Genomic DNA, 21,336 nt, shown 5'->3' on the forward strand with positions numbered 1-21,336 from the left:
CCCAGGCATATTTTTATATATACTCCTGTGCATGCATGAAAGAAAAATATAAGCATAATAAATTAGTATGTGTCTGAGGGCCCCTGGGTGGCTCAGTTGGTTAAGCGTCTGCCTTGAGCTCAGGTCGTGACCCCACCACGGTCCTGGGATTAAGACCTGCATCCGGCTCCCTGCTCAGCAGGAAACCTGCTTCTCACTCTCCTCTGCAATGACCCCTGCTCATGGGCTCACTTGCTCTCTCTCAAATGAATTTTAAAAATCTTTAAAAATTTCATATATTTCTGGAACTTCTTCATATTTAGATTCCAGAGCTTCTGAAGGCCTCTTAACTTAGAGTTCTCAATGTCCATGCATTTCTCAATGCTTTTAAGAGTGTCTGGATGCTGAGTTTCTTAAGAATGACTGGAAGAGAGAAAACCATGGGCTCCTCAGCGGGTTTTGCTGTTATGTAGCATCAATCGGTTTTGGACTTGTGCTGGGGGAATATTGATAAACCATTTCAGATTTGCTTCCAACAAACCTTCCATCCTCCTCCCTCAATCATGTGGGTCTTGAGAGCTAAAAGGAAACTCACCTCTTGTTCATGGATTTTCTTCTACGTCACTAGCACCCATTCTGTATGTTTTGATATTTTTGTGAACGTGCCTGCAAGGCTGCTGTGTGACCACGCACTGTGTGTTCAGACGCTGCCCCATTCCAGGAGTGCAAAATGTCTTTTTATTAAAAGGCGCTTTTAGGGACACCTGGGTGGCTCTGTTAGTTAATTAATCATCCGCCTCTTGATTTCAGCTCAGGTCATGCTCTCAGGGTCGTGGGATCACGCCCAGAATCAAGCCTTGCATCAGGCTCCGAGCTCAGGAGTCTGCTTAAGATTATCTTCCCCTCGGAGTGCCTGGGGTGGCTCAGTGGGTTAAAGCCTTTGCCTTCGGCTCAGGTCATGATCTCAGGGTCATGGGATCGAGCCCCCACATCGGGCTCTCTGCTCAGAGGGGAGCCCCCTCTCTCTCTGCCTGCCTCTCTGCCTATTTGTGATTTCTGTCTGTAGTGGGTTAAAGCCTCTGCCTTCGGCTCAGGTCATGATCCCAGGGTCCTGGGATGGAGCCCCGCATCCGGCTCTTTGCTCAGCAGGGAGCCTGCTTCCTCTCCTCTCTCTCTGCCTGCCTCTCTGCCTACTTGTAATCTCTGTCTGTCAAATAAAATAAATAAAACCTTTTAAAAAATAGTAATTTAAAAATAATAATAATAAAAATTTAAAAAAAAAAAGATTATCTTCCCTCCTCTCCCTCTGCCCCAGGGCACACATGCGCACTCTCCAAATCAATCAATCAATCAGTCAAACCCTTAAGAAAAAGGCATCTAACCGGGTGATTCACAGACCTGTACCCCTGGGGCTAATAATACATTATATGTTTATTAAAAACTTTTAAAAATTATAAAAAATTAAAAAATAAATATAAAAAAAGATTTCTAACTGAAAAAGAAAAAGGCATCTTAGAATCAATGAAAAATTTTATATGTCCAAAAACATGTTGAGGAGTGACAAAATCCATAGTAAATAAACATACGTAGTACATATACAAGTATGTATGTACATCCATTTGTATCTATATGAAATTAACATAAGGGATGTTAAATATAAGCATGAAGGATGTTTATTCAAATATCAATAGTCTCCTCTAAGTAGTGCCATTTAAGATGATTTTATTTCCTTCTTTGTATTTTTCTGTATCCTTAGCACTTCTTTTTACCGTAAACATACATCATATGTCCAAAAATAACTTATTTGTTAAAAGGTGAGATCATATTTATGGAAAATTGCCTAACATGTATGCATTTCTATTTAAAATTTAATTCTGTATCCTATGGATAAGTTTTAGGAGGTCTGCAAGGCCCCTAAAATTAAAGCCATTCTTTTTACTTTCTTATCACAATTAACATAAAATCTGAACTCCTCCCCAGGACCCCCACACCTTGCCCCCTCTACAGTGCTGATGTGACCCCCTCCAACTGTTCTGGTCCCTCTCTGCATAAACCACACCCCCTCAGTCCTTAAACACCCAGACCTCTGGTCCCCCGTGGCACCCTCTGACGCTTAGCTACATGCTTAAAAAATGAGACCATGCTGACTATTTGATCGAAAACAGTCTCTGCGTCATTCTTCATCATCTCTCTCTGTTTGGTGTTCTTCACAGTACTGATTACTGTCTGAGAACCACCTCAGTCTCAGGTTTGTCATCTTCTTTATAGTCTGCCTTTTGCCACTAAAATGTAACCTCCATGCAAGCAGGATCCCTGGCTGCCACAGGACTTTGAATGGTCAGTGCATGTGGGTTAGTTCCTTTGAAAAGCAGGTACTGAGATCTACTGGAGAACAAAGGGGAGGGAGAAGGCAGGGAGAACCTTTAGACCCCAGTGCAGGTCTGATGCCAATGAAAGGAGAAAGGAATGAAGGAAGGTCAGAGTAGAAGACTCCCAGGTCTCAGTAGAGCTCTAAGAAAGTTTTGACCGGGTCCACGGAACTCTATTCCAGGACTATTGCTTCTTGCAGGAATAGGTTGCCCCCTCCTCTCTGCTGTGCTCTCTCACTGACCAGACTGGTAGCAGCTCCGGGGATGATGGCCTGGGTGGACATGGTAGTGGAGCCAGAAGGGAGGCCTCCTCCCCGCAGGAGATCGAAGCAGCTGATTCCCAGGGCTGGCATAGCCTGGAACAAAGCACAGTCTTTGCATAGATGTGTTTTTGCAGCGAGTTTTCACAAGTAGAATACAAATCGGAAGGAATTAGAACTATTGCTCAAAATTTTCCCCAGAATAACGTCCACACTCGTACCTTATAATTTTTATTCCCATAGACTTTCTTATACTGAATTGGGTGATGGTATTTTGTCTTCAGTCCTTTTGACAGTTGATACAAGAAATAGCATCAAAGAACTCATTGTCTTTTTTTTTTTTTAAAGATTTTATTTATTTGACAGAAATCACAAGTAGGCAGAGAGAGAGGGGGAAGCAGGCTCCCTGCCGAGCATAGAGCCCGATGTGGGCCTCAATCCCAGGAGCCTGGGATCATGACCTGAGCCAAAGGCAGAGGCTTAACCCACTGAGCCACCCAGGCGCCCCTCATTGTCTTTTTTTACTTTGAAAGGCAGTTGGGAGAGTTATCGCTGGATTACTCAGTGCCTTCTTTCATAAAGACCCATGGGGAAAAATTGGTCCCTCTAGTATCAATACCAGGAAGGGTTGTGCTTTACTTTGGCAATTGGTTTATACATTTCACTAGTTAAATAATTAAGTAAATTAAGTAAGTGATTAAGTAATTGACAATAAGATCAGAGTTCTCTTTTTTTGAATGTGTCTGAAACTTGGAACTGAACTTGTAACCCATTTTCAGCAAATGCATAGAAACTCCTATATATATTTATGTATATTATTTTAATAAATGTTGATTTTTGGATCAACCTCACTCATGAGCTAATCTTATTTTTCCCACTCTAAATCTCTTGCCCCATGTTCACCACGTACTTGTTTTTACTTTCTCTTCTTGTATTGCATTCCTTTTTATAGGGTACATTTGTTTTGAAATGTGGTAGGGTATACATAAGTTGGTTGTTGTTTTGTTGTTTAATGCTGAGGATGACAACATGGAGTCATGATTTAGCTCCAATCTTCAGCCTCACATCCACCCCACACTCCTCTCTCCCTCTGCCCCGATGATCTTCATTTTCTTCTTGATCTTCCACTAGAGTCTTTACCACATTTTATTACCAAGGATTGCTTGGGAATCTTGCCTACTTTGAAGAAGAGTATTTTGATGTAGCCTATTAATTTAGCCATTTCAAAAAAGGGAAATCACTATTAATTACCAACTGTCATGCTCAACCAAACCTTCTCCCTTATCCCCTCTCCCATACCCTCCACTGCTAATTGTGGGAGACTTTCACCATCCACTTCATTTGCTTCCGAATGGCTTATAATTTTTATGGGTGTGAGTTCTTCATCATCAGAGGGAAAAAATTATAAAGATAGAGAAAAATCTACAGGGGAGTTAGCCTCTAAAAGGCTTTAGTCTTGCCCTCTCAACCATCATTATAATGGATTTTTAGTGTTTGGGGTTTTGTTTTGTTTTGTTTTGTGTTTTGTTTTTTTTTTGAAAGAGTGAGAGAGAGAGAGAGACTCTTAAGCAGGCTCCATGCTCAGTGTAGAGCCCAACATGGAGCTAGATGTTATGACCCTGAGATCATGACCTGAGCTGAAATTAAAAGTCAGATGCTTAACTGCCTGAGCCACCCGGGTGCCCCTATAATGAAGCTTTAGAATATTAGAATATTACCTAAGATGTGTGTATACAACAGAGAGTACAAAAAAAAAATTTAAAAAGTTAGAAATTTTTTAGTCTAGAGCTGAGAATAAAGGATCATATTATAGACAAAATATTCCCCCACTCAGATGTCCTATGTATAGTAAATCAATAAGGACAACCAAATATGAAAGAAAACCAAAAAAGCAAGAATATCTCTACTGAAAATGGAATGAGTCCCCTTACTAAATAGCTAAATCTTTTTATTACAAGAGTAAATGCATTTGACCACTGCAACTTTAAGGGAGAATTAAGAGAATCTGATATGTGCACCATTCGAGATTCATGTGAAATCAAGAGAAGGAGCAGACATCTTATTTGGAATGATTGATGGCTCCTGCTGTGATGAGCAAGTGTGAAAAACATATGGCGCCTGGTTTTCTGTGTTTTGGCTGCCAGATGGTGCCTAACCCTGCCCCACCCCTGAACCTTCCCTTACTCCCACCCACACCAATCCCTGCTATATCCCAAGCCCTCTCTAGTCATCCCCGGTCACTGTAAAGGAGCACCCCCAGAAAAGTGGGGGAGAGGAATAGGGCTGTGGGAGGTTCAGGTATGAAGTACAGATGTCTGTTTTGCATATTACTGAGCAAAATTAAAAGCTTAAATTAGACTGATTTGTTTCCTAGGATATATGTTGACAGCATCTAAATGTCACATACCTGTCTCCCTTAATCGAAGCTCATCTTTCTATCTTCATTGCCAAGACAGTTCCTAGAACATAATAGGCATGTAATAAATGTTTGCTGTATGAATGAATGAATAAATAAATAAATGAATATAAGATCAACAAAAAAGGAAATGAAGTGAATTTGGCATAATCTGGTCTCTGTAAATCCAGACTTCTTCCCAGGATTCTTGAGTCATCTGTGTAATAGGCTGCTGTAGAATTTGCTGGAGAGTCACATCAACCTTCCCGTTTTTATTATTTAGGAATTATATATACCCTTTTCCCTTCTGGGAGAGCGGTGACTCCACTGGCTTCACTCCAACCTTCCTGAACTGCTCCTCTTTTTAAAAAGACACCCCTCCCCCCCCCAAGTGGAATTGGGGTCACATTTTTAATCACTTTTCATTACTCAGATTATAATTCATCTAGTTTTACAGACCAAGCTCTATTCAGGCTACATACTCTTTTACTGGGAATCAAATCCTCTCTTTTATATGTATATAAATAAATGTATGTTTTTACTATGAAAGTAATGTAATCACATTACCAAGAAATCTAGAAAATATGGATGTAGGAAGAAAATAAAAATCAGTCCTGAGATGAACTCTCTAATACAACCACTATGAGCATTTTGTAAATTTCCTTACAATACTTTTCCCTATACATTCGTTTTTAAATAATTTCATATGGTTACATTCAGTATACATACAATTATATTCCCAGATTTTTCTAGTCGACCAGGAAAGGGGAAACAACACTAACGATTTAGCAGAGCGAATTTAATATAAGAAACCAGGTAAACACGTATTGTAGCGCTGAGGACTCTGAAATAAAACAGACATGGTAAGTGCAGGAAGCAGCTACTACCCCCAGAGTTGGAGGAACAAAGGGAAGGGGTCAGAGTAATGAGAACCTAGAAGCTTGGGGGAGGTGCTGCAAAACTGAGACCCAGACCTCTGGGATGGGAACCCCACCTAGGGCTGGGCTCACAGTTCTGAGAGGAGAGGTGATGGACTTCGGTAAAGAGTTGGAACTGATGAAATCAACCACTGTCCCTGGCGGAGTAACTGATAGGCGCGTAGGGAAGAGTCTTGCCCTTTTCCTCCTGCCCTTCTCCCCACTCCCGCCTTCGAGTCCCCTCCAGCGCCCCCTGTTGGTGGGATCTAATAAGGAACCGGCGCGCAAAGCAGAAATGTATTAGTTTGCAAAGTTTGATCTAGCTCGAGCACCTACGGAGCAACGCGCGTTCCAACACCGGGGCCAACAGCTTAGTCACCAACCCATGCCTTTTAAGCTTTGTTTTGGGGGTTACTACCTAGCCTATGTTTTAAATGGCCTTAACATATTTCCTAGCGATTGTACCTCATTTACTTGACCGTTTCCTTCCGGTTAAACATTCCACTTTATGGCCAAGATTTTGCTTTGGAAAGTCAAGATGCAATGGAAATTGTGCATTTGGTTTTCCCTTCTCTTAGGATAAATTCCCCAAATACTCATTCTGTCCCAGGACAGACGAAAGCGGCATGATGCTTAGAACACACTGACAAATGCTTTTCAAACCAGCTGTTTCAGCTTGAGCTGCCACCTCAGGCATACCCAAATACAGCTTGCGGTACTGTGGTAAAGCGACCCCGCCCACAGACAGTACAGGTGACCCGCGCCTTTCAAGACGTCGCCTTCGCTCCTCCTACTTCACATCCTCATTGCCTAAACCAATAAACAGACACTTTCTCTATGTAGCTTACAGCAGTAATGATCCGTGTTAACACTCTGGCTAACATTCTAGGCTAGTATATGGTGATTTGACCTGCAAATCTTTTGGTATGGTTCAAAGTCCATCTCCGTTGAAGAAGCTTCTTTTTCTCTTCTCTCTTCACCTTTAATTGTTCTTTGAGCGCTTGCATCCCAGGAGTTCAGCTCCCCTCATAAGAGCAGAAACTAATCAGAAGGGTCCTACCTAGGCTTTGATCCCAGCTTTCCCAAAGCCATGGGAGTAATGGGTGGAAGCTGGGATCCATTCAGTTGGTGAGCTCAAATATAAAATATAAAGAGCTTGAGGTAAATACAAAACTCTTTAAAAAAAAAAAAAAGATTTTATTTATTTATTTGACGGACAGAGATCACAAGCAGGCAGAGAGGCAGGCAGAGAGAGAGGGGGGAAGCAGGCTCCCCACCATGGAGATAGCCCAATGCAGGGCTCGATTCCAGGACCCCGAGCTGAAGGCAGAGGCTTTAACCCACTGAGCCACCCAGGCGCCCCAATACAAAACTCTTGCCAGACTCTATGCAAAAGCCACCTTACTGTCTCCAAAGCATTGTGAGTCTTTTTGACAACAATAGACATTCACCACACTATGGGATATCACTCGATTCCATATCTTTCTAATGTTCTTTGTATGAATAAATTTAAAAATCAAAAAAATCCTTTTGGGGCTCAGTGTTTAGAATCAGAAGATTTTATATATATATATATATATGCAAACACATGCTACAGATCTACACACATACTACCGTGTATCCACACACAGATTTGTACATACATTTGTAAATTCATATTCACAAGCTCTTCCTTGGAGAGCTAGATTCTGATAATGGATGACTATTTCCACTTCCTTTAATTAGCTTTAATAAGACAGATTTCATGTAGCAGTTTGTTCTATTAAATCTAAGTCATCTCCTCTCAGCTCCCAAATTTATGACCCCTCATTTCAGCACACCTCCTACTTACCAAAACCAGGAAAAAGATGGCACATGTTTCACAGTGACTCAGGGTGCGCTGTAAAGATTTTCTTTGTTCCATTCCTTGGTCCAGCAAGGTCCATGGAAGTCAGTCGGGTGCTCTCTCAGGGAGCAGCCTCGACATGGCCCATGGACCTTCCTTAGTGGGAGATGTGTGACAGGGTGTGGAGTACAACTGTCACAATTTTATGGTCATTCCCAGCTTACATGGTATTCAACAGCAGAGGCAGAGATCGGGAGAGGAGACCATTTTGTTTGTGGCCAGCATCAGGTTTCAGGGCTGGTGACCTTACCCCTTAAAGATAAATAAATAGAAGAAGCAACATTTGGAGCCAATTTTGAGGGACAGTCACCATTCTGCAAGTATGTGGTTGAGAAGAAAACCAGGTAATGGGAGAAAACAGAAGTTAATTCACAGGCAAGCCCCCGGAAAGGCCTAGAAAATGTGGCCGATGCAAATGCAGGGTGCTTGGGATGTGAGTTGGGAGGGAGGAAAGGCAAAGCAGGGGTGACAGAAGAATTCTGCAGAGAGGTCAACACTGTTCCTCTGCTGACAAAGGACTCATTCTAGTGACATGTTTTGTTGTCAAAAGCACTGTTATCAGAAGCAAGAAATGACATAAGGAACCTAAGAATGTTCTTTGGGATGACGGCACAGAGAGGATTATTAAGAAAAAATTCTACAGTGCTTAGGAAAATAGAATGGAATGAGTTGAGATGTGCTGAGTGTTTGGATAGTAAATATAACGGGAGCGTTGGCTGTTATTGTTAGCAGCAACATCACATGGGCCAGATGAGGAAAAGGCTGGAGGAAGGGGAAAGGTTCAGAGGGAGGACAGAGGATGGACAGCGGGAGGAAAGGCGTCCAAGTACGCATCTGTCTTAGGTCTCATGGGGTTCCAGGCCACAGGGTAAGCTGATAAGAAAGCTGGCCAAATATGTGCAAGTTCTGAAAATAGGGCTGGCGGGGGGCCCAGGCAGCCCTGAGCCGGTCCTCCTCCCGGATCTCTGGAAGAAGTGGGTCAGAGCCTACCGACCTTTGCAGATCACCTACTCCGGTCATACTCAGAAGATAATCAATCTGCTGGCCTTCTACAGTTTCACCCATTCCATCCGCCAGCCCTCCTTCCCGCTGACTCCCGTCCTTCTAGTTTGGGACACACACTTTTGTTCCACAATCGAAGAGAAAACATCTTAAAGTGTTAATCCTCATAGTAGCATCTGGCCTAAAACTTAGGTTCACTGGGTGTAATTCATCCACGTGTTGCTGTACCCCCTTTTTACTGGAACCTCAGCATAGGGCAAAAAGCCTGGGCTTTGGTGTCAGACAGATGTGGATATAATTCCCAGGTCTGCCCGGTTGCCTGTTATGGGACTTCATGCAAGTTGCTTAATCTTTACGAGTCTCAGTTTCCTCATCCATAAAATGGGAATAATAATAATACTTTCCTGGGGTGCCGGAGTGGCTCAGTGGGTTAAGCCTCTGCCTTCAGCTCATGTCATGATCTCAGAGTCCTGGGATCGAGCCCCTCATCGGCCTCTGCTCAGTGGGGAGCCTGCTTCCCCTTCTCTCTCTGCCTGCCTCTCTGCCTACTTGTGATCCCTCTCTGTGTGTCCAATAAATAAATAAGTAAAATCTTAAAAAATAATAATAATAATACTTTCCCTTTGCGATTGTTGCAAAGATTGAATAATCCAGTGCAAGTGAAGGCATTAGGGTGTGCTACAGCTCCACATGGGGGCACAGCCATTGCTGTTACTGTTCCTAAGGTGAGTGGTTTGGAAGGCAGAATGGTGCTGAGGGGAAGGGAATAAAGACCCTGGATTGGCACGAGGTTGGCCTGTTCAACTTCAGCTTCAGTGCCCACCAGCATTGCTCATGTACCTGATGAGAAATATGTCATTTCATTTTTTTAAATTTATCTATTTATTTTAGAAAGACAGAAGAGAAGGAGGGGAGAGGGACAGGGAGAAACTTGAGGCAGACCACACTGAGTGTGCAGAGCCTAGTGCGGGGCTCGATCTCATGACCCTGAGATTGCAACCTGAGCCGAAACCAAGAGTGAGAGGCTTAACTAAGCCTCCCAGGAGCCCCAGAGCACAGTTTCATTTCAAAGGACTTTTGGTAGTTAAGGTGTGGAGGCCCGGTGAAGGGAAGGCATCAGAGTTTAACCTTTGGGCCTGCTCCTTTCACTCTCAAACTTCAAAAGATCTGTGTTTCTGAAGAAATTACTCATTTGGACTATTCAATGGAGTAAATACTGCTGCAAACCTCTACGAGAGAAGGCCTGTTCCCACAGCGTGCGGCTGGCCCCGATCCCAAAGGCTCCCACATCCTCCGGGCATGTGCTCTCGGGCTACATCCTGACACACTTGCCTTGGTCCGTCTTGCCAGCCACTTCCCTTCCGCAGCTGCTCCTGATTGTCCCGGGTCGTGGCCCAAGACCTGTTTCCTGCTCCTTTGACCTGTGGTCTGATAGGGTTTCCATCAGGCTGACCTCTGGCTTCCTTCCTCCGCTCCATTTATCGCTTGTCCTCTCTCACGTGGCTTCACGGTGGCTCCAAGCCAGGCAGCGTGCTCCCCCTGGTACTGGCTCCCAGGCCAGAGCACCTTGCCTTCCACGGTCACTCTGCCTTCAGGAACGGAGCCCAGACCCACATCTCCTCTTACCCTGCAAGAAATGAGTTTTGAGCCACTTTCAAGAACTGGCCGACATGAAGACTTTAGAATTTGGCCATCACTGAGCACCAAAATATGGATCACGTAGCTAGAAAGGCCACATGTGCATGAGAATTGATTTTCTCCAGGTGTACCCATGGTGCGCACCAGAACGCCCTTATATAATAGAGAACAGTAACACATCGTAGAGCTTGGTATGTATAGTTGTCCACCCAATACTCAGAAAATAATTATAACTGATCGATTGGGAAAGGGTAACATAAAGATGACTTTAAAGACTTTCTATCAGATGATGTGGTATCCAAGCCAGGCCCTGTACAATGGCTTTCTGGGCCCCCTGTCCACATCCCAGCATATGCAGTATTTTCTGAACATGTCTGTATTTGCTGATGAAAAAAAGTGAAGCCTGGAAGTCAAGTGTTTACCCAAGGTCATGGCTTGTAAATGCTGGAGTTGAAATTTGAGCCTAGGTCATCTAGCTCCAAACGTCCTGCATTGTGTTACCTCTCAAAAGAACCATTTCATTCAAACATCTTGCAAGAGTCATTATTTTTATTTTTATCATTATTTTATTGATAAAATATTTTATTATTTTTATCAATACCCACTCTATAAGGTGGGTGTGAGTTTATTGGGCAGGTGGGGCTGCCTTACTCAAGGTGGTTACCGACTGTTTTCAAACACTAAATGGGTGAAGCATTAAGGAACCAGATATGCTAGGAAGTGAGCCTTTTAAATCAATTAACCCAGGCTGGGTACCTACAAGCTGAGAAAGAGTGGACATTATGTCAAATGTTTGATAGTTCAGGGTCCTGACCTCCTATCCATATTTGGGCAGTGAGACATAGAAAAACCTAGAATTATCTGTCCCTGGCTTACCAGAACCTTCAATTATTGGAATTTTTTTTTCTTTGCCTGGTCTTTTCACAAAGAGTTCACTATCAACAAGACACTCTGAGACCCAGCCTGTTTGTTTACTTATTTATTTTTAGAGCAACTTCCAGTGGCTGCCTTGAGTTCATATAATTTGGCCCAGCTTCCCCCATCCAAATGGTCTTTAGCATGAGGACTATTTTGTCTTCCATTTTATCTTTGGACAACGTTTACCAAGTGAGGCAAGCAGACAGGAAGGCTCGATGGGTTCCCAAAAGTACTGGCTCTGAGAAAGGGTCGGTAATATTATATTCCCTGAAGTTACTGGTTGAATACATCCTTACTGTTAATCAAAATTTATTTTGTTTTATGAGTATAATTGATAAGAAAGATATTTGGCATACTTACTGGTTGTAACATGGGCCCAGGTTGCCATGGGTGCCCTCTTTGTGAAACTGTTTCGTGACAGTGGAGAGAGCACACAGCTTAGGAATACTCAGCTAAATGGTGCTTAAACACAAGCATAAACCATCACGTGTCAGTGATAGAGAAGATTGAGAATTTTGGTGGGGTGGGGCTGTTTCCAAGTATCCAAGGTTTCATGCTATGCACTTAAAAAGTTGTTGTGGCTTCATTTGCATACTTCTGGAACTTTATCATTACTAGGAAATCACTGCAACCCTCACCACTCATCCCAACCAGGTTGTTAGGACACCTCCACTGAGGACAGCAGTTCTGGAGGCTTAAATTCCAAAGACTATTCCAGACCAAGGGGAAAGAACAAGCTAACTGAGTACACCACCTTAACACATGGAGAAGTGACCGACCCAATCCAAAACAAACTATTCCCTTCCCTCCACGTTCCTGAGCAGCTGTGTATTTTCTTCCTACACTTAGATGCTTACAATTCTTGGTTACCAAGTCAGTTATGACAAGTAGGAGCCAACACGTTGGCTTTTTCATTTATAGACACCCTTCCCCACCACACCCCCCACCAAAAAAAAAATATGAGTAAGGCAGGTGTGGCAGCTTCCCATGGTCTTACCCTGTGCCAGGCTTAGCAACATCTCAAAGCACTTCCCTACCCTCTCCAGGAGAAACCTGACTCCACGAGGCTCAGTGAAAAGTGAGACACTTCGCTGAAGTTTCTTAAGGCTTGATGTCTGCCTTATCTCCACGGCCTAGCGCAGAGCCTGGCACACAGCAGGGGCTCAGCAAAGATGTTCAGACAAGTGAATTACTTGATGAACGAGAAATCAGTGAAGCTCTCATTGCACATCTCTGCTCCCCTTCCAGAGCTTCTCCTCAGTCGCAGTGGCCCCAGCTTGCTCCCCATCCTTCCCCTTCACAGATCCAAGCAAGTCTTTCCTGCTTCCAGAACCTCCCCCTTCTCCCCACCATCCAATGCATCCTTTCCCAGGCAAGCTGTAGGCTCTGTCCCACCCTGCTGTCCCCACACCCGCCACCTTACTCGGCAAAGGGTCCCCTTTAAGGATCCTCCTTCCTTCGAAGGCAGCTAAAAAATAGTAAATACCCAAGAACTTCCCTCCTGCAAATAAAATTTTCCTGTCATTTTCCTCCTCCTCAAAAGGAGTAATCTCTTTAAAGACAAAGGATTGTGCCTTTTACTTGTAATGCAAGTGGTCCGTGGGGGTGTGTGTGTTGGGGGAGGGTGACTATCACTATCATATCCTGCACAGGAGGGCTCTTTCAATACTTTGTGACTCTCAGAACACTGCCAACACCACAGCCTTAGAAATATTGATACTGTTTACAAATACAAGTGTGTTGGCAATTAGACGGAATTAGGTTCCAACCTCATTTCCCAGGAGACAGAAGATCTCTTCAAGGAAGTGGGATCTAACAGACTTAGAGTAAAGAAAACATGAGTTTGCCTTTCTTAAGACCATAATCTAATCAGCATAAACACATTAATTTAGGCAGATGTTGTGAAATTTCTTCAATTCTCTCCAGTCACATGCAAAGACAAATACAAAATTCCCATTTTGTTAGTTTTTTTTTTTTAAAGATTTTTTCTTTATTTATCTGACAGAGATCACAAGTAGGCAGAGAGGCAGGCAGAGAGAGAGGAGGAAGCAGGCTCCCTGCAGAGCAGAGAGCCTGATGTGGGGCTCGATCCCAGGACCCTGGGATCATGACCTGAGCCGAAGGCAGAGCCACCCAGGCGCCCCCCATTTTGTTAGTTTTTATTCTTTCCTCCAACCTCTTCCAAGCCTTCCCCATCCTTGCGTCCTTTCCTGACCCCCGTCCCCCCATACCCCATACATCTGTATCTACGTGTATGTGTGCCATGCAGAAACAGGAGGAAGATGTGTTAAAGTTGTCAGAGAATTTAATGCAGTCAACACTGTATGATTTATGGTTGAAAAATTTATTTTTCTATAATGATTTTCTACTTAAAAAAAAGCCAGTTCCAATAGCTCAGCTCCTTTTCAAATGCACTTTGTGTGGTAATATTGCCTATCTCCATTCCATTCCTTGGAACTTAATTTTTATTTGATTTTATTGACGCTGCTTGATTGGAATGTGTATCGCTTGAGCCCCCACAGAGAACTGAGCAGGTGTGAGTAAAGCAAAACATCTTTTGTTAATAGAAGTACACCCTGGGAGTTCATGGAGATGCTGTAATTTCAATTGCTTTTATGAAAATTCTGTAAATTCCCATGTTGTGAATTTCAAACAGAGCTTGGGAGACCAACAGTCTTTAACACAAGCCAAAGATACGGTCATTTCTATGACTGAAATAAATGTTCTGCTTTCTTTTTGCCAAAAAGAGAAATTCAGGTATTTAATTAGAATGTTTAAACTGTAGAAAATCACATTAACTTGAGTTTGGCTCTCATTGCTAAAATGGAACTCTTACTGGGATCACCCGACAGAAAGGTGACTTTGGATTTCCTGAGTCATTTCTGAAGCACGAAGGATCACTCACCCCACTTTCATTTGGGTCCAGAATGACTTTGCAACAGCATCGCCCATTTCCAGCCTAAGTCCTATCTAATTTAGGAACCGCGGAAACGGGAACTGGTCCCCCAAACCTCTCAGCTTAAGAGGGCGATGTATTGATTCTCTGCATCTAGGCCTCTTGGATCAGCTGCCACAGAGAATCCAAGGGTGAGGCCAAGTCCAGCTTTCTTCCTGGTTTGGGGCCAGACACATATGGTGTTGCACTCTCCCAAGCTGGAAGGAAAGACGTAAGCTTGGTATATTACAAAATTGCATGTGTCATTAGAAAAAGATGTCAGAACGCTTTATTTAAAACTTTGTTTTCTCAGGTTGTATTGGCCAAGTGTATCTTGGCATGGACAGCGTAGCTTCAAAAGGTCCAAGATGTATAAAGAGGTTCACATAGCTGAAGCCATTACACTCGGTTCTTTGGCACTAACACATTTCCCCCCCTTCATTCTTGCAGAGGAGTAAAGTGATAACTGAATTTCTACTAAAAATGTTCTCTTCCCCTTGCATCCATGGGGTCTTGCCTTGACAGGATCATTTATCTGCTCCAACAAGACAACTGGAGAGTTCACCATGGTGTGGGACTTCAGGGGACTTCTTGGATAAGGTCTTTGGAGTCAAAGCCTTCACAGTTCTGGGACAACCTTCAGAAGAATGATCTAGCAGTCTGCCCCGGTAAACTTGCCAAATTGCTTAGACTTGGCTAGAAACCACAGCTGCTTGAAGGCCTTTCTTTCCCCTGTAGAGCCATAGAGTATCACTTGACAGGAGCTAAGCATACTCATGTGATGTGTCTGTGGGTTTTTCAGACTGAGGATAAACTCCTGCAAAGGACCTGTTTCAAATGACATCCTCACATCCACTTAGTCCCGCTAAAACAAAGGTCGCCCATGGAGAAACAGATGTGCCTTTTTTAAACATATGCCCTCATGGTTTCATATGCTACTTGACAACTGGCTAGAGAAGAAACAAGGGCTCTGATTATTTTTTCTCCAAGCTTCGCCATCAGGCTCTTATGGAGCACGGTTACTCTTAAGTGCAAAGATTCTGACTGACTTGTGGATGCTCCCATACAACCTACTAACGTCTCTGGAAATACTGCCCCAATGTCTAGTGTCCCAGGAAGTTCCCGGGCCTTGCCAGTTACCACAGCACAAAGAAACTGAACTGGGCTCGGTTGAGTATAGTCATGTCTGTCCCCAGAACCTTGTTTCCATGCCAAGCTACATTACCTCAGCCATTCAGAGTTACCACAAACAATGCTGGAATTTCATTTTGGTCCCCTTGGCCACATTGCGTCTGAACATTGGCTAGTCCTGAACATATCTTCACTCCTGTACTGCCCATCATGGTGTCCCACCACACTTCCCTCTCCAGACAAGCCATGGGGAGGGAGAACCAGGGCTCTGGGAAGCTCAATGATGAGTGTGATGAGGTTCTGGGAGAGAATCAGGGGGCTAGGACTGTAAGAGGACATTCGCGTGGGACAGGAAAGCCAAGATGGCTGGCTCCACCTTCTATCCAGGAAAGGAAGAGATGAGTTATGACTTCCCATTTCTCTAGTATCTCAAATATAGGAAACAGCCCACTTAACTACCCAGAGCCTGAACACCTGAAGAACCCGGGTGTTCTTCAGCTGTGGAGCTCATGCCTGCTCCTACTGACTGCAGAAATGCTGGGTTGAAATGTTTTAAAGAATATGGTCCACAGATTCACATTTATGCCTAATTATCATGCAGTAAAGTAATGATTATGTGTGCTGGGGACGTTGCATTTGTGAAGAGGGCTCTTGTTTTATTTCGTTTTGTTTTAGTTATAATACTATGGCCTGTTTGTGAATGCTCAGTCTTCACAGTTCTGGAAAATAATTGGATCCTTGTTCTCATTTATCATCCAGGGACCCACATGTCTAGATAATAAAACCTAAACCAGTAGTTCTCCAATATTAACCTATAGAAGAATGTTAAAGTTTTCTAGTTTTGTTTAAAATGCAGATTCCTGGGCCTTACCACCAGAAGCTCAGACTTTCTGGGTCACAGCCAGGCACCACCCTGTTGACTCAAGAATCACATACAATATATCTGAGTTCCAGTCTGTCCTGTTACAGCCTCTGTCTTTCTCATTTGCCTCATCCTTTAACGATATTGAGCTGAAACTGGTAAAGCTGCATGTTTTTTATTTTGTTACATTATTTTTTATTTATAAATACCTCTACATTTCTTTTCAGAAAATGCCCTCCAGAATCTAAGGTGAGATTTCAGAGTCTCTTTTCCCTGAGCGAAGCCTTGACAGACTCCTCGGTCTTCCCCCACTTCCTAGAGAATGGGAATAGAGACCTCTCCCTCCCAGTACTTAGCGAGTAGTTCCTAGAGAAGGGCTTCTCTAGGGTGTAACGGGAAGGGGGTTGCTGTGGGGGCTCAGCTTCCAGATGGCTGTTCGCTAGGCTTCTTTGCCTTGAGTCAATTAATTCTTTTTTCCACAAGAATTCCTGGGTTTGTCCCACTGCTTTGATTTCCACTGTACCCACCTGTTTCTTGGGATCAAGGTTTCTTTCCTCCTCTGGCTCCTAAGCCTTGGGATCAACCATAAATACCCTCCTACTCTCCAACTCCTGAAGCAAGCCACAATCCTTTAATCCTTTTGAAGTTGGAAACAGCTGGAAACAAGCTGGGGGTAAAAAGGGCAAACAGAGACCCACGGATATTAAGTCCAAAGTGTCTCAGGGCACTTTGCTCCTTCAGGCTCCTCATCACGTCTCTGGGGCTGAGAGGCCCGGATGCTAACCCGAAAGTTCCTTGTTCTTCCGGGGCCCTCCCAAAGCCCCACAGCTCCAGCCCCAGGGCTGAGCTCCCTCAGCACTGCTGCTCTCCCTAGTCCACAGTTCCGCTTCCTGTTCTGGTTCATTTATTCATTTCATGCTCCCCCCTGCCCCACCTCTCCAGGAAAGAAGGACCTCAGGACAATGCAAATGATAGATTTCAGGATTCCCAAAAAACCCCAGAAAAATCCCTTTATGTTCTAGAGAAACCAACCAATTGTCCTTCCAGGATCTTTTTTTTTTTTTTTTTTTAAACCAAAAGTAGGCTACGCACTCTTCCTTTCAGGAGCCAGGGCTGCTATGAAAGCAGGAAATGCTCAGGACTTTTGGGGCTGGCCTCTGTAAGGAAGGAGAAGTGGCAGATGACAGCACCCCAGTGTGCTAGACCTGGGAACTGTGCTGTTCCGTCCAGCATGCTCTCCTCTCCTTCCTGCTTCAGGTAACAAAACACTTCCTCGTGGCTTCTCCCTCCTCATTCCTGTCTCTGCCCGTGCAAGGGGAAGCCTGGTCTGCCTAATTCAGGGCTTACTGCAAGCCCGAAGGCTGAAGGCTGAAGCCCCAGGTCCAAATGTGGCCAGGCAGCAGCTAAGGCAGGCTTTTTTGCTGTGCATCCTTCCAGAGGGGAAGGCCTGGACTCAAATCCTAAATTTAGCCCTTACATGATGCCGGGCAAGTCATTTAATAATTCCGTGCCTCAGTTTCCTCCTCTGTAAAAGTGAGGTCTTAAAAAACCTACCTTATGTTACTGGGAGGATGAGGTGGGTTAATCCACAAAAAGCATTTAGAATTTGCTGGAACATGTCAGGTGTTTCTAAGCAGTAGCTTGCCTCCATCAGCCTCATGTCTGTGTTTCTTTCTCAGTTCCCTCCCAAGTCCCCACCATTTGAATTCGAATCGAGCCCAGAGCTCTCTTTCAGATCATCCAAAGCAACATGCTTCTTAGTCAATGGCTTTGCAATTTTTCCAAAAGTGCATTAAATTTCTTAATGCCATTTTGGCCACATTAGATAAGCTACAATTCAAATTGACTTGCATGCAATTGATCAATAGGAAATGAAGTTCGCAGTACCAGGAAATGGCATGGGTTCATGATCTTTCTCTGGGTAAAGGGCACTGTTAGAGCAGCAATAGAACCATCACTTCCAGCAGGAAAGGAACAAGAAAACAGCTTGATTACCACACCAGCACTAGGAAACTATAAATGGGAATTTTAAGAAAATAAACATCGCTGGTCTCCAGGGCCCCATCCCCGGAGAAATGAAGACCCACTGTCATCTTGGGTAGCTGAGACTTGGGAGGCCCTTTTGGCAGCCCCAAGCCTCCCCCACCTGCTCTGTGGCTGCCCAGCAAACTCTGTTCTAATGGAAATGTTCCCAACACTGCCCTGATTTTTTGATGTGGCATTTTCTAGACTCCCTGAGAGCTGCCTAAGTAGGCTCCTGAGGTTATTGTTCCAAGAACCAATTTTTGTTTTTATATCGCTCCGGTTACATAGTTTCTAGTTGCATAGTTTCTAGTAGCCTGCTCCAACCTTATTTCTTCAGAAACTCAGTTACTTAGCACATCATTTGCCACACCATAGTTTTTATAAGGAAGCACATAACACATTAGAGCAGAAACAACTGTATTGTTATCATTACCTTGAAGACACATTTCAACACTTGATTTCAATGTGTCTACATTATCTTTGTAAATGGATTTCAAGTCCTTACTTTATGCCTTGAAATTACTGAAAGGAAATTTAGATGGTCATTGGCCTGGAAATGAGATGCTGTTCTAAATACTTTTCACCCTGGGCAGCCCAGATTCCATGTTGAGTCATTTCTAAGATCAGCTGGCAGCATCTGGGCTTCAGTTTCTGAGCTGCACGATGATCGTATGTTTACAGAAGTGTTTTTATTTTACTTTTATGTCCTCTTCGCTCACTGTCATAGTTCTTCTCTCCCTCTCTCCTTCCTTCTTTCTTTCCTTGTTGTTCTTGGGGAGCAGGGCTGACTTTGTTAAAGCCTGTTTCTTAGTGGCTATTTTGTTTTCAGTGTTATCAATAGGATACATCATGCTAAGAGACTATTTTATATTCTTTGAAAAAGAAATGAAGAAAGATACGCCATGTTAATGATATGAACTTAGGGATATCTGTCAATATTCACACATCAATATTACCTTATGCGATGTGAGTCATTTGCCCATGATGATGTTATCAAATCAGAAAAACTTGGCTGGTGTTCATACAGAATATACCTCTTGCTACAAAATATATTCAGATGAAATCCTTGCTATCGCATTTATGGAATGCTTATTTTCTTTATATATATTATTTAATTTAAAAATTATGATAATAGCTAACAAAGAGTCATCAATGCTGTTTTAATGCTATCTGCCAAGTATTCATCTTTCAGTGATATTAACTTATTTTTATATTTATATTTTATATTTATTTTTATATATAAATATTGGTATATATTATATATTATTTATATATATTTATAAGCAATATATTATTTTGTGAGATATAAATATATATTTATAATAAATATATGTATATAAAATATATAATGTAATATATATCATATATATAATATATATAAAATATATAAACATATTTGTAATAAATATTTTATATTATACTATAAATAAATATATTATATTCTATTGTGTATTGTGTATTTATACTTATGTTATATTTATGTTTCAGTCATATTAACTCATTCTTATTTCAGTGATATTAACTTGTTTAATCCTTAAATTGCCCCCTTGCAGATAAAGACCTTTACTGTGCTTATTTTTCAGGAAAGGAAGCGGAGGCACAGAAAGGCTAATGTGCCTAAGGTCATAGAGAAGTGATATGTGGTAAAGCCAACATTGAAAACTAGGAATCTGGACTCAGGAGCCTGTTGGATACACATCCCTAGCCCTCACCACCATGATCCTGCCATACCAAAGAAAGTACTACATCCCCATTATATAGTTAAAGAAACTGAGGCTTGGAAAGATAAAGTACTTTGTCCAAGGTCATAGACGTTCCGTGGTAAAACAGAGATTTGAACTAAAAACATAAGTACTTGACCATTTTGGTCTTTCCTGAATTTCTACACGTCTCTCTTATCGCAGACTCCTGTAACTACATTAGATCCCCTTGTCTCTTGAATATTTTTGAGACTTCAGGTGGAAAGGCTTCAGTGCTTTTCATTTACTAATTTTGAATTTGTATATTTATCACTTATTTCTAAAGTATGTGTAGAAATAAGAATATCAGGTTTAAACTGGAAGTCTTTAGTAAACAGACATCCGTTTAAAAGAACTCTCAGAAACGTTCTCAGATGTGCCAATACTTTTTTTTTTTTTCCATTTAAAAAGCCTTCTGAATGAACTTGGCAGAAGACGGGCCGGACCTGATAGCTTTGAGATTCCTTCCAATTTCTCTTTAAAATTCCCTTGAAGATAGACAACAAGATCGGGATTAGAAACTAAGGCTGAGAAGACCACATGCAAAAGGCCAGCCTGATTCTCCATTACCTGCATCACTCCAAGGGTTGTGAGGAGAGAACATGTTTTTGGATTGAAACTCACTCTGCAGCCAAACCCAGATTAGGACTGATGCTCCCCAAGGAGACTGGACAAGCTTCTGACTCACCATTCTATTGTGATACACCAGCTTGGCACTCACAAATAAAACAGACACATTCTCAGCTTCTGAACTAGGAAAAGCCACATTTCTGCCTCCCACCTACCAATGTCTCCTTTTTATTTTCATCAACTTCTTCAGCCATTCATCGATGACCAGAGTGACGGCTGAAGGTGGGGTGGAGACAAAGGATGGGACGAATGAGAGAAACAACTTAGTAGCTCCCATTGGAAGAAACCATTTTCAGATAAAGGGCATGATTTTCTGAGAAGAAAAGGGGTAGGGTTAGGCTGAGAAAACCTGACTGGAGTCCAGGAGATCTGCCCTTGGTAAATACTAGACTTTATAAATTGAACTAGGTTCCACACGTTGGTTATGTTCTCCAACCTGGTTAGCAGAGAGTGTTTGCCAGTGTCCAGACCTTTTACCTGGCTAATGCATCCTTCCTCAGGCTCTGTGGGCTGAATTCTTCTCCAGAGTTGACAGGACCTGTCTTGTGTGGAAGTACAGGGAAGATAAGCCCTTTCCCCAGAGACAATGTTTAGCTAGTGACCAGCCTTGCGCCAAAATTCAGAGCCTTGTTCAAGATGGGTCAGCGCTGA

The 21,336-nt window shown here is 42.8% G+C and overlaps 1 long non-coding RNA gene across 1 annotated transcript in view; it reads left to right on the forward strand.

The window, feature by feature from the left end:
- Positions 1-20,822, forward strand: part of LOC123388847 — a 56,820-nt gene extending 35,998 nt beyond the window's left edge. Inside the window, exon 2 of the long non-coding RNA XR_006603355.1 lies at positions 19,900-20,822. This is a non-coding gene — a long non-coding RNA (uncharacterized LOC123388847). The remainder of the gene's footprint in view (positions 1-19,899) is intronic.
- The last annotated feature ends 514 nt before the right edge of the window (positions 20,823-21,336 follow it).

The sequence above is a fragment of the Mustela putorius genome, unplaced genomic scaffold (assembly GCF_011764305.1).
Source record: "Mustela putorius furo isolate JIRA1106 unplaced genomic scaffold, ASM1176430v1.1 tig00003913_pilon_pilon_pilon, whole genome shotgun sequence".
In the NCBI taxonomy this organism is placed as follows: Eukaryota; Metazoa; Chordata; class Mammalia; order Carnivora; family Mustelidae; genus Mustela; species Mustela putorius.